This window comes from Manis pentadactyla, chromosome 3 (assembly GCF_030020395.1).
Source record: "Manis pentadactyla isolate mManPen7 chromosome 3, mManPen7.hap1, whole genome shotgun sequence".
NCBI classification, from domain to species: Eukaryota; Metazoa; Chordata; class Mammalia; order Pholidota; family Manidae; genus Manis; species Manis pentadactyla.
Genome location: NC_080021.1, coordinates 141,453,552 through 141,466,576, shown reverse-complemented (window position 1 = coordinate 141,466,576; position 13,025 = coordinate 141,453,552). Strand labels below are relative to the sequence as shown.

At 41.5% G+C, this 13,025-nt stretch overlaps 1 protein-coding gene across 5 annotated transcripts in view; it reads right to left on the bottom strand.

Annotated features, from left to right (window-relative positions):
- Positions 1–13,025, bottom strand: part of FRMD3 (FERM domain containing 3) — a 267,152-nt gene that overhangs the window by 65,324 nt on the left and 188,803 nt on the right. The gene's annotated exons all lie outside the window — the stretch shown is intronic.

Here is a 13,025-nt window from a genome sequence, read left to right as displayed (position 1 = left end):
CTAAATCAAAACAGGATCCCACCTACCTTCTTCCTAAGGCCTTTCAACAACTTTTCTTTATGACAGAAATTTCACTGATACCTCTACAGAGTGTTTTTATTTATTCATGGTGATCAGCCCAGTAGGGACACTTTTAATCCTACAACTCAAATGTCTCTGGCTGTTCCTGTGATTCTGTCCTTCCCTTCCCGACCTCCTTCCTCATTCCCAGCCACTCCCTGACCACCCCCCTCCCCTGTCCTCTCCTTTGAGAGGCCTTAACAAATGGATTTGGAGACCCCTAGGTCGAACCTCCATGTATTTTAACCTTGTTTCATTCTTTAAATCTCTGTCTCCTGTACTAAATTCTGCATTATTTCTAATCAAACTTCTAGCTTCATAATTTATTCTTCAGCTATGTGCATCCTGATTTTCACACCATTTATGAGGTTTAAAAAAAAATACCAATTAAATATTTCATTTCCAAGGCAACATTTGGCTTTCAAAATAGCTGCCTGTTCTTATTGAATGGAATAAAGTCCTCCTATCCCTCTGAGGAAATCCACATCTTCTAAAGTCCAATCCTGTTTGCTCCCTTAAGGTTTTCCAGCGATGGCCCTTCGGTCCGCTGAGTCAGATGCTGAAGTGATGTTGAGCTGACGTTCCCTGAAGTGTCTGGTGATACTTGGGTCATGCCCATCTTTGTGTCTGATGTTGATCTGCGTAATACAGTGGCCTCCAAAGGCTGCAGGGAAGGATGGGGCACGCCACAGGAGAAGGGGAGCCTGTGTTAGTCACTGAGTCACTTGACTTTCAGGCTGAAGACTGTAGTTCCTTCTGAGTGTTGCCCTCCAGCTCAAGCCTGCTGCTGCCTTTGATCTAGCACAAGGAACCCGAAGGAAGGGGTCGCGGTTGCCCAACTACTCCAAATGCAGCTGCCCACTCACTGTGTCCCCCAGAACCACTGCCATCCTGTACAGGTGTTTGACCCAGATTCCTTCCATCTGTTTCCTGTCTTCCAGAGATACTGCAGGACATCTGATCCAAAGATGGTATTCTTTCTTGTCTCTACTTCCTAATGCTTTTTTGATTACCCTTGGGACTTGGAAGAGAAGGCAGCCACATATGCTACCTTTTGATTTAACAGGAGAGAGAATTTTTAAATCCATGCTTTACAGACAATATTCCTGAGGGATTAACTCAAATAGATGCTTTAGGAAAACAAAGTCTTTCTAAGCCTTCAGGATTTCCTCGTTGGTCTTAGCATACTGAAATTTCACTGTGATGTAACGACACTGTGCGTCATTATTCATTCATCCTGATCAGCACTGTAGAGGCCCCTTATATCCAACAACTCTCTTGCTTTGGCCATTACCTGGTTTTCTTTTTTTCATGGCACAGTCATTATAATTATCTTTATTCTTGATAAAGTAACAACAGACTCCAAAAAGTCACCAGCCATATTGACAGGGGAGGGGAAAAGGATTTTCCTCTGAAGGTTTTCTCAACACATACAGGTATTTCTCTCTCCATTCTGCTCCCATAACTCTTGAGATCATCTTACCTCTCACCAGAAAATAAGTTACTGAATCCAAGTATTGTGTGCTACCTCCCACCACCCTCAGCCCACCACTGTCTCACACGTTCACATCACCCCCTGGCTAGGGACAAAGCATGAAGCTATCCAGCAGGTTACTAAGCCACAGCCCTGCTCCAGTGGCCCTCAGTGCAAAACTTCCGCCTAATGACCCAGACAGATGCCGAAGGGCACAAGACTGGAGCCAAATAAACCTAGTGCGTCCCACAGCCACAGGCCATTAGCTCTGCTCCAGGGTAATCCCCCCACTTGACATGAAAGACTCTCACTCTGTCCTACACTAGTAAGAGCCCTAGAGAACTGACCATTCTCCCTGGTGATTATATCATCAGCACCTTGGTACAAGCCAAGTGTCATTCTTAAAATTCAAGTTTCGTTTTAAAGCACATCCTTCTTTTACCTTCACTCTGGGAACAAGTGAACTGGGAAAGGTCATACTTTGGAAGTTCACATTGGAAAGTAAGTTTTGCTTGCCTAGGTGATGTCTTTCTGACCACTTCCCAGTCCCTCGTAAATCTGATGGGCATCTAGTTTCCACTTGCAATTACTCACCCACATGTGGCAGTGCACACAATGCTACACAGCTCTATAGTACATGCCATTAAACCTAAAGAACTCTGTTCATCAGGAAATAGAGGCAGGGTGTAAAGAGGTGAGCCCCAGTATGGGAAAAGATTTCAGCAACATGTACAATCAAAACAAGGACTCCTATGTAGAATGTTACAAAAAAAAAAACCTCCTATAAATCAATACAATTTTGAAAAAGATAACTGAGAAGAAAAATTGGCAAAAGACTTGAATAGGCACTTCACAAAATAAGATATCCAAGTAGCCAACAACTGCATGAAAATGTGCTCAACCTCTTTATGATCAAGAAAATGCAAATTAAACCTATAAGAAATCATTCACACATCATCTATCTAATAGCTAAAATTTAAAAAACAGTGCTAATCACTCATGAGGTGGTACAGCAAAAGCAGCTCTCATATATTTTTGGTTAACAGTTGGCTATGAGCAGTTTAGTTTGGGGGTAGTTAGAAATTATGTGCAGATTTTTGACCACACGAGGGGTTGGTGTCCCTAACCCCCACATTGTTCAAACGTCAACTGTATGAAGGAATGCTATTTAGCCATGAAAATAAGAGTCGTAAAGTTACATACAGGATAGGTAGCTATCACAAAAATCAACTGAACAAAAGAGGCTAGATATAAGTGAATACACACTAGATAAATTCCACTCACATGGCTTTTTGAGCTAAGCAAAACAGAAGTGTTAAACTAAACATCAGAAATGTGATTACCTTTGGGGAGGAAGGAGGAAGTAAATATCAGGAAGGGGCATAATAAGGGCTTCTGAGGTGCTTTCGATTCTCTCTGTTACCTGGGTGGTGATTACATACCTGCTTGCTTTGTAATAATTCATTGAACTTTATTTATGTTTTGCACAGTTTTCTCAATCAATGTTTAAGAGTTTAAGAATAAAGGAAAGGAAAAATGGCTGTGAAGCTCTGGAAACCTTTATATATTGCTAGTGTGAATGCAATGGAGCAATACCTTTTGCAAATAAGCTGCCATTTCCTAGAAAAGCTGGAGATGTGCAAATCCCACACCTACATTTGTAGCTCGACTAGGGACTTCTTTACAAACACTCTGGTGAGAATTATTCAAGAAGCACTAATAACTTTGTTTGTAATAGCAAAAACCTAGAAATAATCTAAATGTCCATCAACAGGAAATGGATATATAAAACATGATGTGTTCATATGAAAGAAAATTTTACAGAAGCAAAAAAAAAAGGCACATGGCTATAGCATCAATATGGATGAACCAATATGAAAGTCAATAAGAAGTACATTTATAGAAGCATATAGAAGCAAAATAAGAGAATGAATAACCTCAAATTCAGAACAGTGTAGAGAAGAGAGGGAGGTGATCTGCTAGGTGCACACAAGAGACTTCCGAGCATCTGGAGATGTTCCTAGTTCATAAGCAGAGTTTAGGGGTCATGGGTGTTTTTTGAACTATCTGTTTGTTTATACATATATTGTATACACTCTTTGATGAATTATATATTAACAATGATTAAAAGAGAAACAATTCCTTTTTAATGAAAACTATCATGTGAAATACTGTGTGGTCTAAAAGCACCATTGAACTAAACAGAATTGGTCAGAAATATAAGAGATAAACAGGCAGAGCTATCGATGACTCTACTGTTCTGAGCAATAGATAATCATTTATGTTGCCTAGGAATATATATATTTTTTCACTTCATAATCATAAAGGGGGATTCTTAGCCCATTTTGGAGATGAGGTTTCTGACATTCAATGAGGAAAAGTAACTTGCTCCAGTTAAGCGCAGAAGTGAGGTTCAAATCAAGTCTGCCTGGTTCCAAAGCACTCCATAGTGTGTGCGCCACCATCAGTATCAGGACCAACGCAATACAGTCAAGAGCCATCCACCTGCTCTCCTAGATACTATGACAGAGCATTTCAAAATGACAAGATTTCTATCTGCCCTTACAGAAAGCTTTTTCCAAATTCTAAACATTGTTTCTTATCAATAATGAAGCAATCCATCCCAGGTGGCTGATACTTGGACCTGATGAGAAAGCAGTGACATCTCAATTTTAATCTAGGTCAGAGATCCCCAAACTAAAGCCTGCAGGCAAACTGTGGACCACCCAGAGTTTGCAGAGCCCTTGAGCAAAAAAAAAAATAACAAACAAACAAAACAGGCTTTTCCATTTTTAAATGGTTTAAAACAATCAAATGAAGAATATTTCATGACCCAATGAAACTTACATGGCATTCAAATTTCAGTGTCAATAAACTTATATTGGCATACAGCCACACCCATGTGTTTGCATACTCTGTGGATGCTGTCATGCTATGATGGCAAAACTGAGTCATTACAACAGAGACCACATGCTCTGCAAAGCCTAAAATACTTAATAAATAGTCCTAGTGTAGAAAAACTTGGCTGAACCCTGAGTTAGGAACTCACCATGGCAACAGTGAACAACTGAAGCTACATCTCTTTGGTTCCATTAAGTGGAGATATAAATAGTCCCTACTTACAAGATTTGGTGTAAAGAGTAAGCAGTAAACAGATATAAAACCATTAGACTAGTGGGGGCACAAAGCATGCTCTCTCCTTACCCAAAGAATATCATCTGTTGCCTTTCTAGCCATGCATGTGACTGAAATCAGAAAATTGACATCGGGGGACATGTCAGAAAGCATGTTGATATTCACAGCATTGAGATGGCCCCTCTTTAAAATGAAAATCCCCGAAATGGGATTTGCTTTGGGTTTGACTGAAGATCTCTAACAGCTAAGCATTCAAAAGACTTAACCTTAAAAGTTATGCACTGTCTTGCCAATGGGTTTCAGCCCCGGGCAAGTTTACTATGGATTCAGTGTGACCAAAGAAATGACAGCAAAACATTCTTTGGGGTGAAAGGGTTTATTTCCCGGCTTGTTCTCCTGGCGGTAGGTCGAGCACTAGCACCTCCTCTACCTCCCCCCAGAGCACTGGGCCGAGCTCTCTATATAGTATAGCCCAATAATAGCTTATTGCCTAAAGGTGTGGAAGCAGTAGCCTAGCAACAGGCCAGTTACATCATCAGGTGGTTTAAGTTCAGTGAGGATCCTGGCCATAAGAACCCCAACTTCCCCACATGCACAGAGAAGGACTAACTACAAATGTTCAGGGAAGGAAAAGGGTTCGAAACGAAGAGAGAAAAGGTGGAGACCCTGTCAGCACTAGACACGCTGGGAAAGGGCCCAATTAATGATTGTGTTTTCAGGAAGACACTAAGATCACCTAAACAGAATTATTTTTTCCTTGAATATCTCATTAGACATTTGTTTCTGGCAAAAACTTGGTTTGGTAATGGAAAATAATGATTTTCCGTCCTTTAAATCTTGCATCAGGAACTGTTCTGTTAAGATTAATAGTGTCTCTAATGAGACATGTAGAAGTAAAAACCAGTGCTCAGCTGAATTCTCTAAAGATTTGCTTTTCTAGTACATTAGGTGAGGTCAAATAATTACATATTTAGCCTATATCTCCCTTCTGCCTGTCTTGAATACTTTTGTCAAAGAGGAATTCTCTGATGGATCCTCCTTTACCATACCATTCCTCACCGTGCAAAAGTGCCCAGTGCCGCGAGAATGGATGCAAATCATCTGTGAACGTTCATTATGGAATGAGGCATGGATCTTGCCAGCAAGCTTGGAGCACAGTTGGCTCCACCTGCTCCATTTGGTCTGTGGGCTCTGGAATTAGTCATGCGTAGCAGGCCCGTGGAATGGAGCAGTCTCTCTACTTGAGTTACATCAGGTTTCACCACAGCCTGGGTGCACCTTTGCTTAGATTCAGCTGTGTTGCTCACCATGGCTTCAAAGTCTCTCAAGACTTCCCATCAGCAGGGCTTCGTTCCTCAGCACCCATGAGACTCTGGAGAGCTCTCTGCTTTACAGCCTGGCTGCTAACTTCTGAGCTGCAGGGACTCCCCTTTGCTTTCAGTCCCACCTCTGGCTGTACTTCAGAAGACCTTTTTCCTCCTAGCAGTCCTGTCCCCCCGGCACTGGCAAGAGCTGCCTTGCTGGTCTGAAGGTCAGGAGAGCCTCAGAGGGATTTCACTCAGCTCTCCTGCCCTGCCCAACTTTTTCCCTCCTCACTCAGTGAAGGCCCGGGGCCCAGCAGTGGTGGGAAAGTGCAACTCGGTCTAGCTGGAGTCTTTGGGGTCCTAATGAGTCATGTCAGCCCACTCATAGCCACTAAAGATTGTTAAAGATTTGGCTCATTCCCCTGGCACCCCCACCTATGACACATACCCCCACCCCACCACACCACCAGAAGCAAAAATATAGGTCTCCTCTCTGCTAGGAAGGATGTTCTGGATTTTATCACCTTTTGGTTTCTTTACTCTCAAATAGGCTTAAAAATATGATTTTGCAGTTTACATAACTTGTTAGTGTCATCTTGGGGTTGGAGGAGATCACTGTGTCTCATGCTTTTCTACATCTTAAGAGGAAGGGAAGGTCCCCAGTCTGGCATTTCTAATTCTTTACTTAGAGGAATATTATCTTTTGCAAACTCCTTGGTGACCATTAGGGGCCATCTCTGTGCAGAGCATTAGACAAAACACTACCAATCTGTGTCCTTGCCATGCTATGAAGGAGACAGTAGTGATGCCCTGGGGCCAGGCAAGGACAAGATTCATAGGCGAGCAGCCACTCAGACATCAGGCCACTGTACAGGAGAACCCAGGTTTCAGGCCAAGGTCTATGGCTTCATAATTGTGTAGCCTTGGATAATAACTTCTCAGGTCTGTTTCCTTATTGGTAAAAGAAGGTATCACAAACTCAATGCCAATGGAGGTACAAGGTGAACTGGCCAAGCAGGTGGCAATTCAGAAAGCAAACAGTTCTTTGCAAGGCACTGCTGCTTAGCACTAGCTGAACATTGCCACATAGGGGCCAGGGCCTAGTGTTACCAAATCCCCCAGATTGCATGTAAAGCTGGAACTTTGTGGCAACTGATTTCAATTTTAAAGCCATAATTAGACCAAAGAGTACACACGTGGGTTGGGGTGCAGTCCAAAGGCTGTTATTTTATAACCCCTGCGTTGGACTCTAGGAGTCCCTCGAGTGTAATAATTGGCCATCAAGTTTCTTTGCTTTTGGCTAGTGACCTCTTTATATTCAAAGGCTCTGAATGGTAGTTGTAGCTGTATATGACTAATAAAAATTAAGAAGCAAATTGTTACTTCATGAATATTGTCTTCCAGATAAAATCTTTCAAAACAGGAGGGGTGGAAGATGGCGGCATGAGTAGAGCAGCGGAAATCTCCTCCCAAAACAACATATATCTATGAAAATATAACAAAGACAACCCTTCCTAGAATAAAGACCAGAGGACACAGGACAATATCCAGACCACATCCGCACCTGAGAGAACCCAGCGCCTCGCGAAGGGGCTCCTGCTCCAACGCGACTCCACCATTTTGGAGTAGCTGCCCGAGCCAGGCCACGCCCACGGCAACAGCGGAGATTAACTCCATAGCAGCCGGGCAGGAAGCAGAAACCCTGTCTGCGCGCAGCTGCGCAGCACAAGCCACTAGAGGTCGCTGTTCTCCCAGGAGAGGAGGGCCACAAACCAACAAGAAGGGAAGTTCTTCCAGCCGTCACTTGTCCCACCTCTGCAAACTATTCCTATCACCATGAAAAGGCAAAGCTACAGGCAGACAAAGATCACAGACACAACACCAGAGAAGGAGACAGACCTAACCAGTCTTCCTGACAAAGAATTCAAAATAAGAATCATAAACATGCTGACAGAGATGCAGAGAAATACGCAAGAGAAATGGGATGAAGTCCGGAAGGAGATCACAGATGCCAGAAAGGAGATCGCAGAAATGAAACAAACTCTGGAAGGGTTTATAAGCAGAATGGATAGAATGCAAGAGGCCATTGATGGAATTGAAATCAGAGAACAGGAACGCATAGAAGCGGACATAGAGAGAGACAAAAGGATCTCCAGGAATGAAACAATATTAAGACAACTGTGTGACCAATCCATAAGGAACAATATCCGTATTATAGGGGTCCCAGAAGAAGAAGAGAGAGGAAAAGAGATGGAAAGTATCTTAGAAGAAATAATTGCTGAAAACTTCCCCACACTGGGGGAGGAAGTAATCGAACAGACCACGGAAATACACAGAACCCCCAACAGAAAGGATCCAAGAAGGGCAACACCAAGACACATAATAATTAAAATGGCAAAGATCAAGGACAAGGAAAGAGTGTTAAAGGCAGCTAGAGAGAAAAAGATCACCTATAAAGGGAAACCCATCAGGCTAACGTTATATTTCTCAACAGAAACCCTACAGGCCAGAAGAGAATGGCATGATATATTTAATACAATGAAACAGAAGGGCCTTGAACCAAGGATACTGTATCCAGCACGACTATCATTCAAATATGATGGTGGGATTAAACAATTCCCAGACAAACAAAAGTTGAGGGAATTTGCTTCCCACAAACCACCTCTACAGAACATCTTACAGGGACTGCTCTAGATGGGAGCACTCCTAGAAAGAGCACAGCACAAAACACCCAACATATGAAGAATCGAGGAGGAGGAACAAGAAGGGAGAGAAGAAAAGAATCTCCAGACAGTGTATATAACAGCTCAATAAGCGAGCGAAGTTAGGCAGTAAGATACTAAAGAGGCTAACCTTGAACCTTTGATAACCACGAATTTAAAGCCTGCAATGGCAATAAGTACATATCTTTCAATAGTCACCCTAAATGTTAATGGGTTGAATGCACCAATCAAAAGACACAGAGTAACAGAATGGATAAAAAAGCAAGACCCATCTATATGCAGCTTACAAGAAACTCACCTCAAACCCAAAGACATGTACAGACTAAAAGTCAAGGGATGGAAAAACATATTTCAAGCAAACAACAGTGAGAAGAAAGCAGGGGTTGCAGTACTAATATCAGACAAAATAGACTTCAAAACAAAGAAAGTAACAAGAGATAAAGAAGGACACTACATAATGATAAAGGGCTCAGTCAAACAAGAGGATATAACCATTCTAAATATATATGCACCCAACACAGGAGCAACAGCATATGTGAAACAAATACTAACAGAACTAAAGGGGGATATAGACTGCAATGCATTCATTCTAGGACACTTCAACACACCACTCACCCCAAAGGATAGATCCACTGGGGAGAAAATAAGTAAGGACACGGAAGCACTGAACAACACAGTAGAGCAGATGGACCTAATAGACATCTATAGAACTCTACATCCAAAAGCAGCGGGATATACATTCTTCTCAAGTGCACATGGAACATTCTCCAGAATAGACCACATACTAGGCCACAAAAAGAGCCTCAGAAAATTCCAAAAGATGGAAATCCTACCAACCAACTTTTCAGACCACAAAGGCATAAAACTAGAAATAAACTGTACAAAGAAAGCAAAGAGGCTCACAAACACATGGAGGCTAAACAACACGCTCCTAAATAATCAATGGATCAATGACCAAATCAAAATGGAGATCCAGCAATATATGGAAACAAATGACAACAACAACACTAAGCCCCAACTTCTGTGGGACACAGCAAAAGCAGTCTTAAGAGGAAAGTATACAGCAATCCAAGCATATTTAAAAAAGGAAGAGCAATCCCAAATGAATGGTCTAATGTCACAATTATCGAAATTGGAAAAAGAAGAACAGATGAGGCCTAAGGTCAGCAGAAGGAGGGACATAATAAAGATCAGAGAAGAAATAAATAAAATTGAGAAGAATAAAACAATAGCAAAAATCAATGAAACCAAGAGCTGGTTCTTCGAGAAAATAAACAAAATAGATAAGCCTCTAGCCAGACTTATTAAGAAGAAAAGAGAGTCAACACAAATCAACAGTATCAGAAACGAGAAAGGAAAAATCACGACGGACCCCAAGGAAATGCAAAGAATTATTGGAGAATACTATGAAAACCTATATGCTAACAAGCTGGGAAACCTAGGAGAAATGGACAACTTCCTAGAAAAATATAACCTTCCAAGATTGACCCAGGAAGAAACAGAAAATCTAAACAGACCAATTACCAGCAACGAAATTGAAGCAGTAATCAAAAAACTACCAAAGAACAAAACCCCCGGGCCAGATGGATTTACTTCGGAATTTTATCAGACATACAGGGAAGACATAATACCCATTCTCCTTAAAGTTTTCCAAAAAATAGAGGAGGAGGGGATACTCCCAAACTCATTCTATGAAGCTAACATCACCCTAATACCAAAACCAGGCAAAGACCCCACCAAAAAAGAAAACTACAGACCAATATCCCTGATGAACGTAGATGCAAAAATACTCAACAAAATATTAGCAAACCGAATTCAAAAATACATCAAAAGGATCATACACCATGACCAAGTGGGATTCATCCCAGGGATGCAAGGATGGTACAACATTCGAAAATCCATCAACATCATCCACCACATCAACAAAAAGAAAGACAAAAACCACATGATCATCTCCATAGATGCTGAAAAAGCATTTGACAAAGTTCAACATCCATTCATGTTAAAAACTCTCAGCAAAATGGGAATAGAGGGCAAGTACCTCAACATAATAAAGGCCATCTATGATAAACCCACAGCCAACATTATATTGAACAGCGAGAAGCTGAAAGCATTTCCTCTGAGATCGGGAACTAGACAGGGATGCCCACTCTCCCCACTGTTATTTAACATAGTGCTGGAGGTCCTAGCCACAGCAATCAGACAAAACAAAAAAATACAAGGAATCCAGATTGGTAAAGAAGAAGTTAAATGGTCACTATTTGCAGATGACATGATACTGTACATAAAAAACCCTAAAGACTCCAAGTCACTCTTAAGAGAAATTAAAGGGGACACTAACAGATGGAAACTCATCCCATGCTCGTGGCTAGGAAGAATTAATATCGTCAAAATGGCCATCCTGCCCAAAGCAATATACAGATTTGATGCAATCCCTATGAAACTACCAGCAACATTCTTCAATGAACTGGAACAAATAATTCAAAAATTCATATGGAAACACCAAAGACCCCGAATAGCCAAAGCAATCCTGAGAAAGAAGAATAAAGTAGGTGGGATCTCACTCCCCAACTTCAAGCTCTACTATAAAGCCATAGTAATCAAGACAATTTGGTACTGGCACAAGAGCAGAGCCACAGACCAATGGAACAGACTAGAAAATCCAGACATTAACCCAGACATATATGGTCAATTAATATTTGATAAAGGAGCCATGGACATACAATGGCGAAATGACAGTCTCTTCAACAGGTGGTGCTGGCAAAACTGGACAGCTACATGTAGGAGAATGAAACTGGACCATTGTCTAACCCCATATACAAAAGTAAACTCAAAATGGATCAAAGACCTGAATGTAAGCCATGAAACCATTAAACTCTTGGAAGAAAACATAGGCAAAAACCTCTTAGATATAAACATGAGTGACCTCTTCTTGAACATATCTCCCCGGGCAAGGAAAACAACAGCAAAAATGAGTAAGTGGGACTATATTAAGCTGAAAAGCTTCTGTACAGCAAAAGACACCATCAACAGAACAAGAAGGATCCCTACAGTATGGGAGAATATATTTGAAAACGACACATCCGATAAAGGCTTGACGTCCAGAATATATAAGGAGCTCACACGCCTCAACAAACAAAAAACAAATAACCCAATTAAAAAATGGGCAGAGGAACTGAACAGACGGTTCTCCAAAAAAGAAATACAGATGGCCAACAGACACATGAAAAGATGCTCCACATCGCTAATTATCAGAGAAATGCAAATTAAAACTACAATGAGGTATCACCTCACACCAGTAAGGATGGCTGCCATCCAAAAGACAAACAACAACAAATGTTGGCGAGGCTGTGGAGAAAGGGGAACCCTCCTACACTGCTGGTGGGAATGTAAGTTAGTTCAACCATTGTGGAAAGCAGTATGGAGGTACATCAAAATGCTCAAAACAGACTTACCATTTGACCCAGGAATTCCACTCCTAGGAATTTACCCTAAGAACGCAGCAATCAAGTTTGAGAAAGACAGATGCACCCCTATGTTTATTGCAGCACTATTTACAATAGCCAAGAATTGGAAGCAACCTAAATGTCCATCAATAGATGAATGGATAAAGAAGATGTGGTACATATACACAATGGAATACTACTCAGCCATAAGAAAAGGGAAAATCCTACCATTTGCAGCAACATGGATGGAGCTGGAGGGTATTATGCTCAGTGAAACAAGCCAAGCGGAGAAAGAGAAATACCAAATGATTTCACTTATCTGTGGAATATAAGAACAAAGGAAAAACTGAAGGAACAAAACAGCAGCAGAATCACAGAACTCAAGAATGGACTAACAGGTACCAAAGGGAAAGGGACTGGGGAGGATGGGTGGGTAGGGAGGGATAAGGGGGGGAGAAGTAGGGGGGTATTAAGATTAACGTGCATGGGGGGTAGGAGAAAAGGGAGGGCTGTACAACACAGAGAAGGCAAGTAGTGATTCTACAACATTTTGCTATGCTAATGGACAGTGACTGTAAAGGGGTTTATAGGGGAGACCTGGTATAGGGGAGAGCCTAGTAAACATAATATTCGTCATGTAAGTGTAGATTAGTGATACCAAAAACAAAGCAAAAAAAAAAAAAAAAAAAAGGGCAGTTCCTGTGTGGTAACCTCCAACGAGTTCTACACAAGGGTATAAAGGGCATATAATAGTGTAGGCAAAGGGTCTGTTTGTGTTTATACAGAGGATCAAAGCCTAATTGGGCTACCCCGAAAATGAACTAAGATACGATATGAAAAAGAACTTCCAAAATCTGCACTCTCTGGAAGACTCATGCCAGAA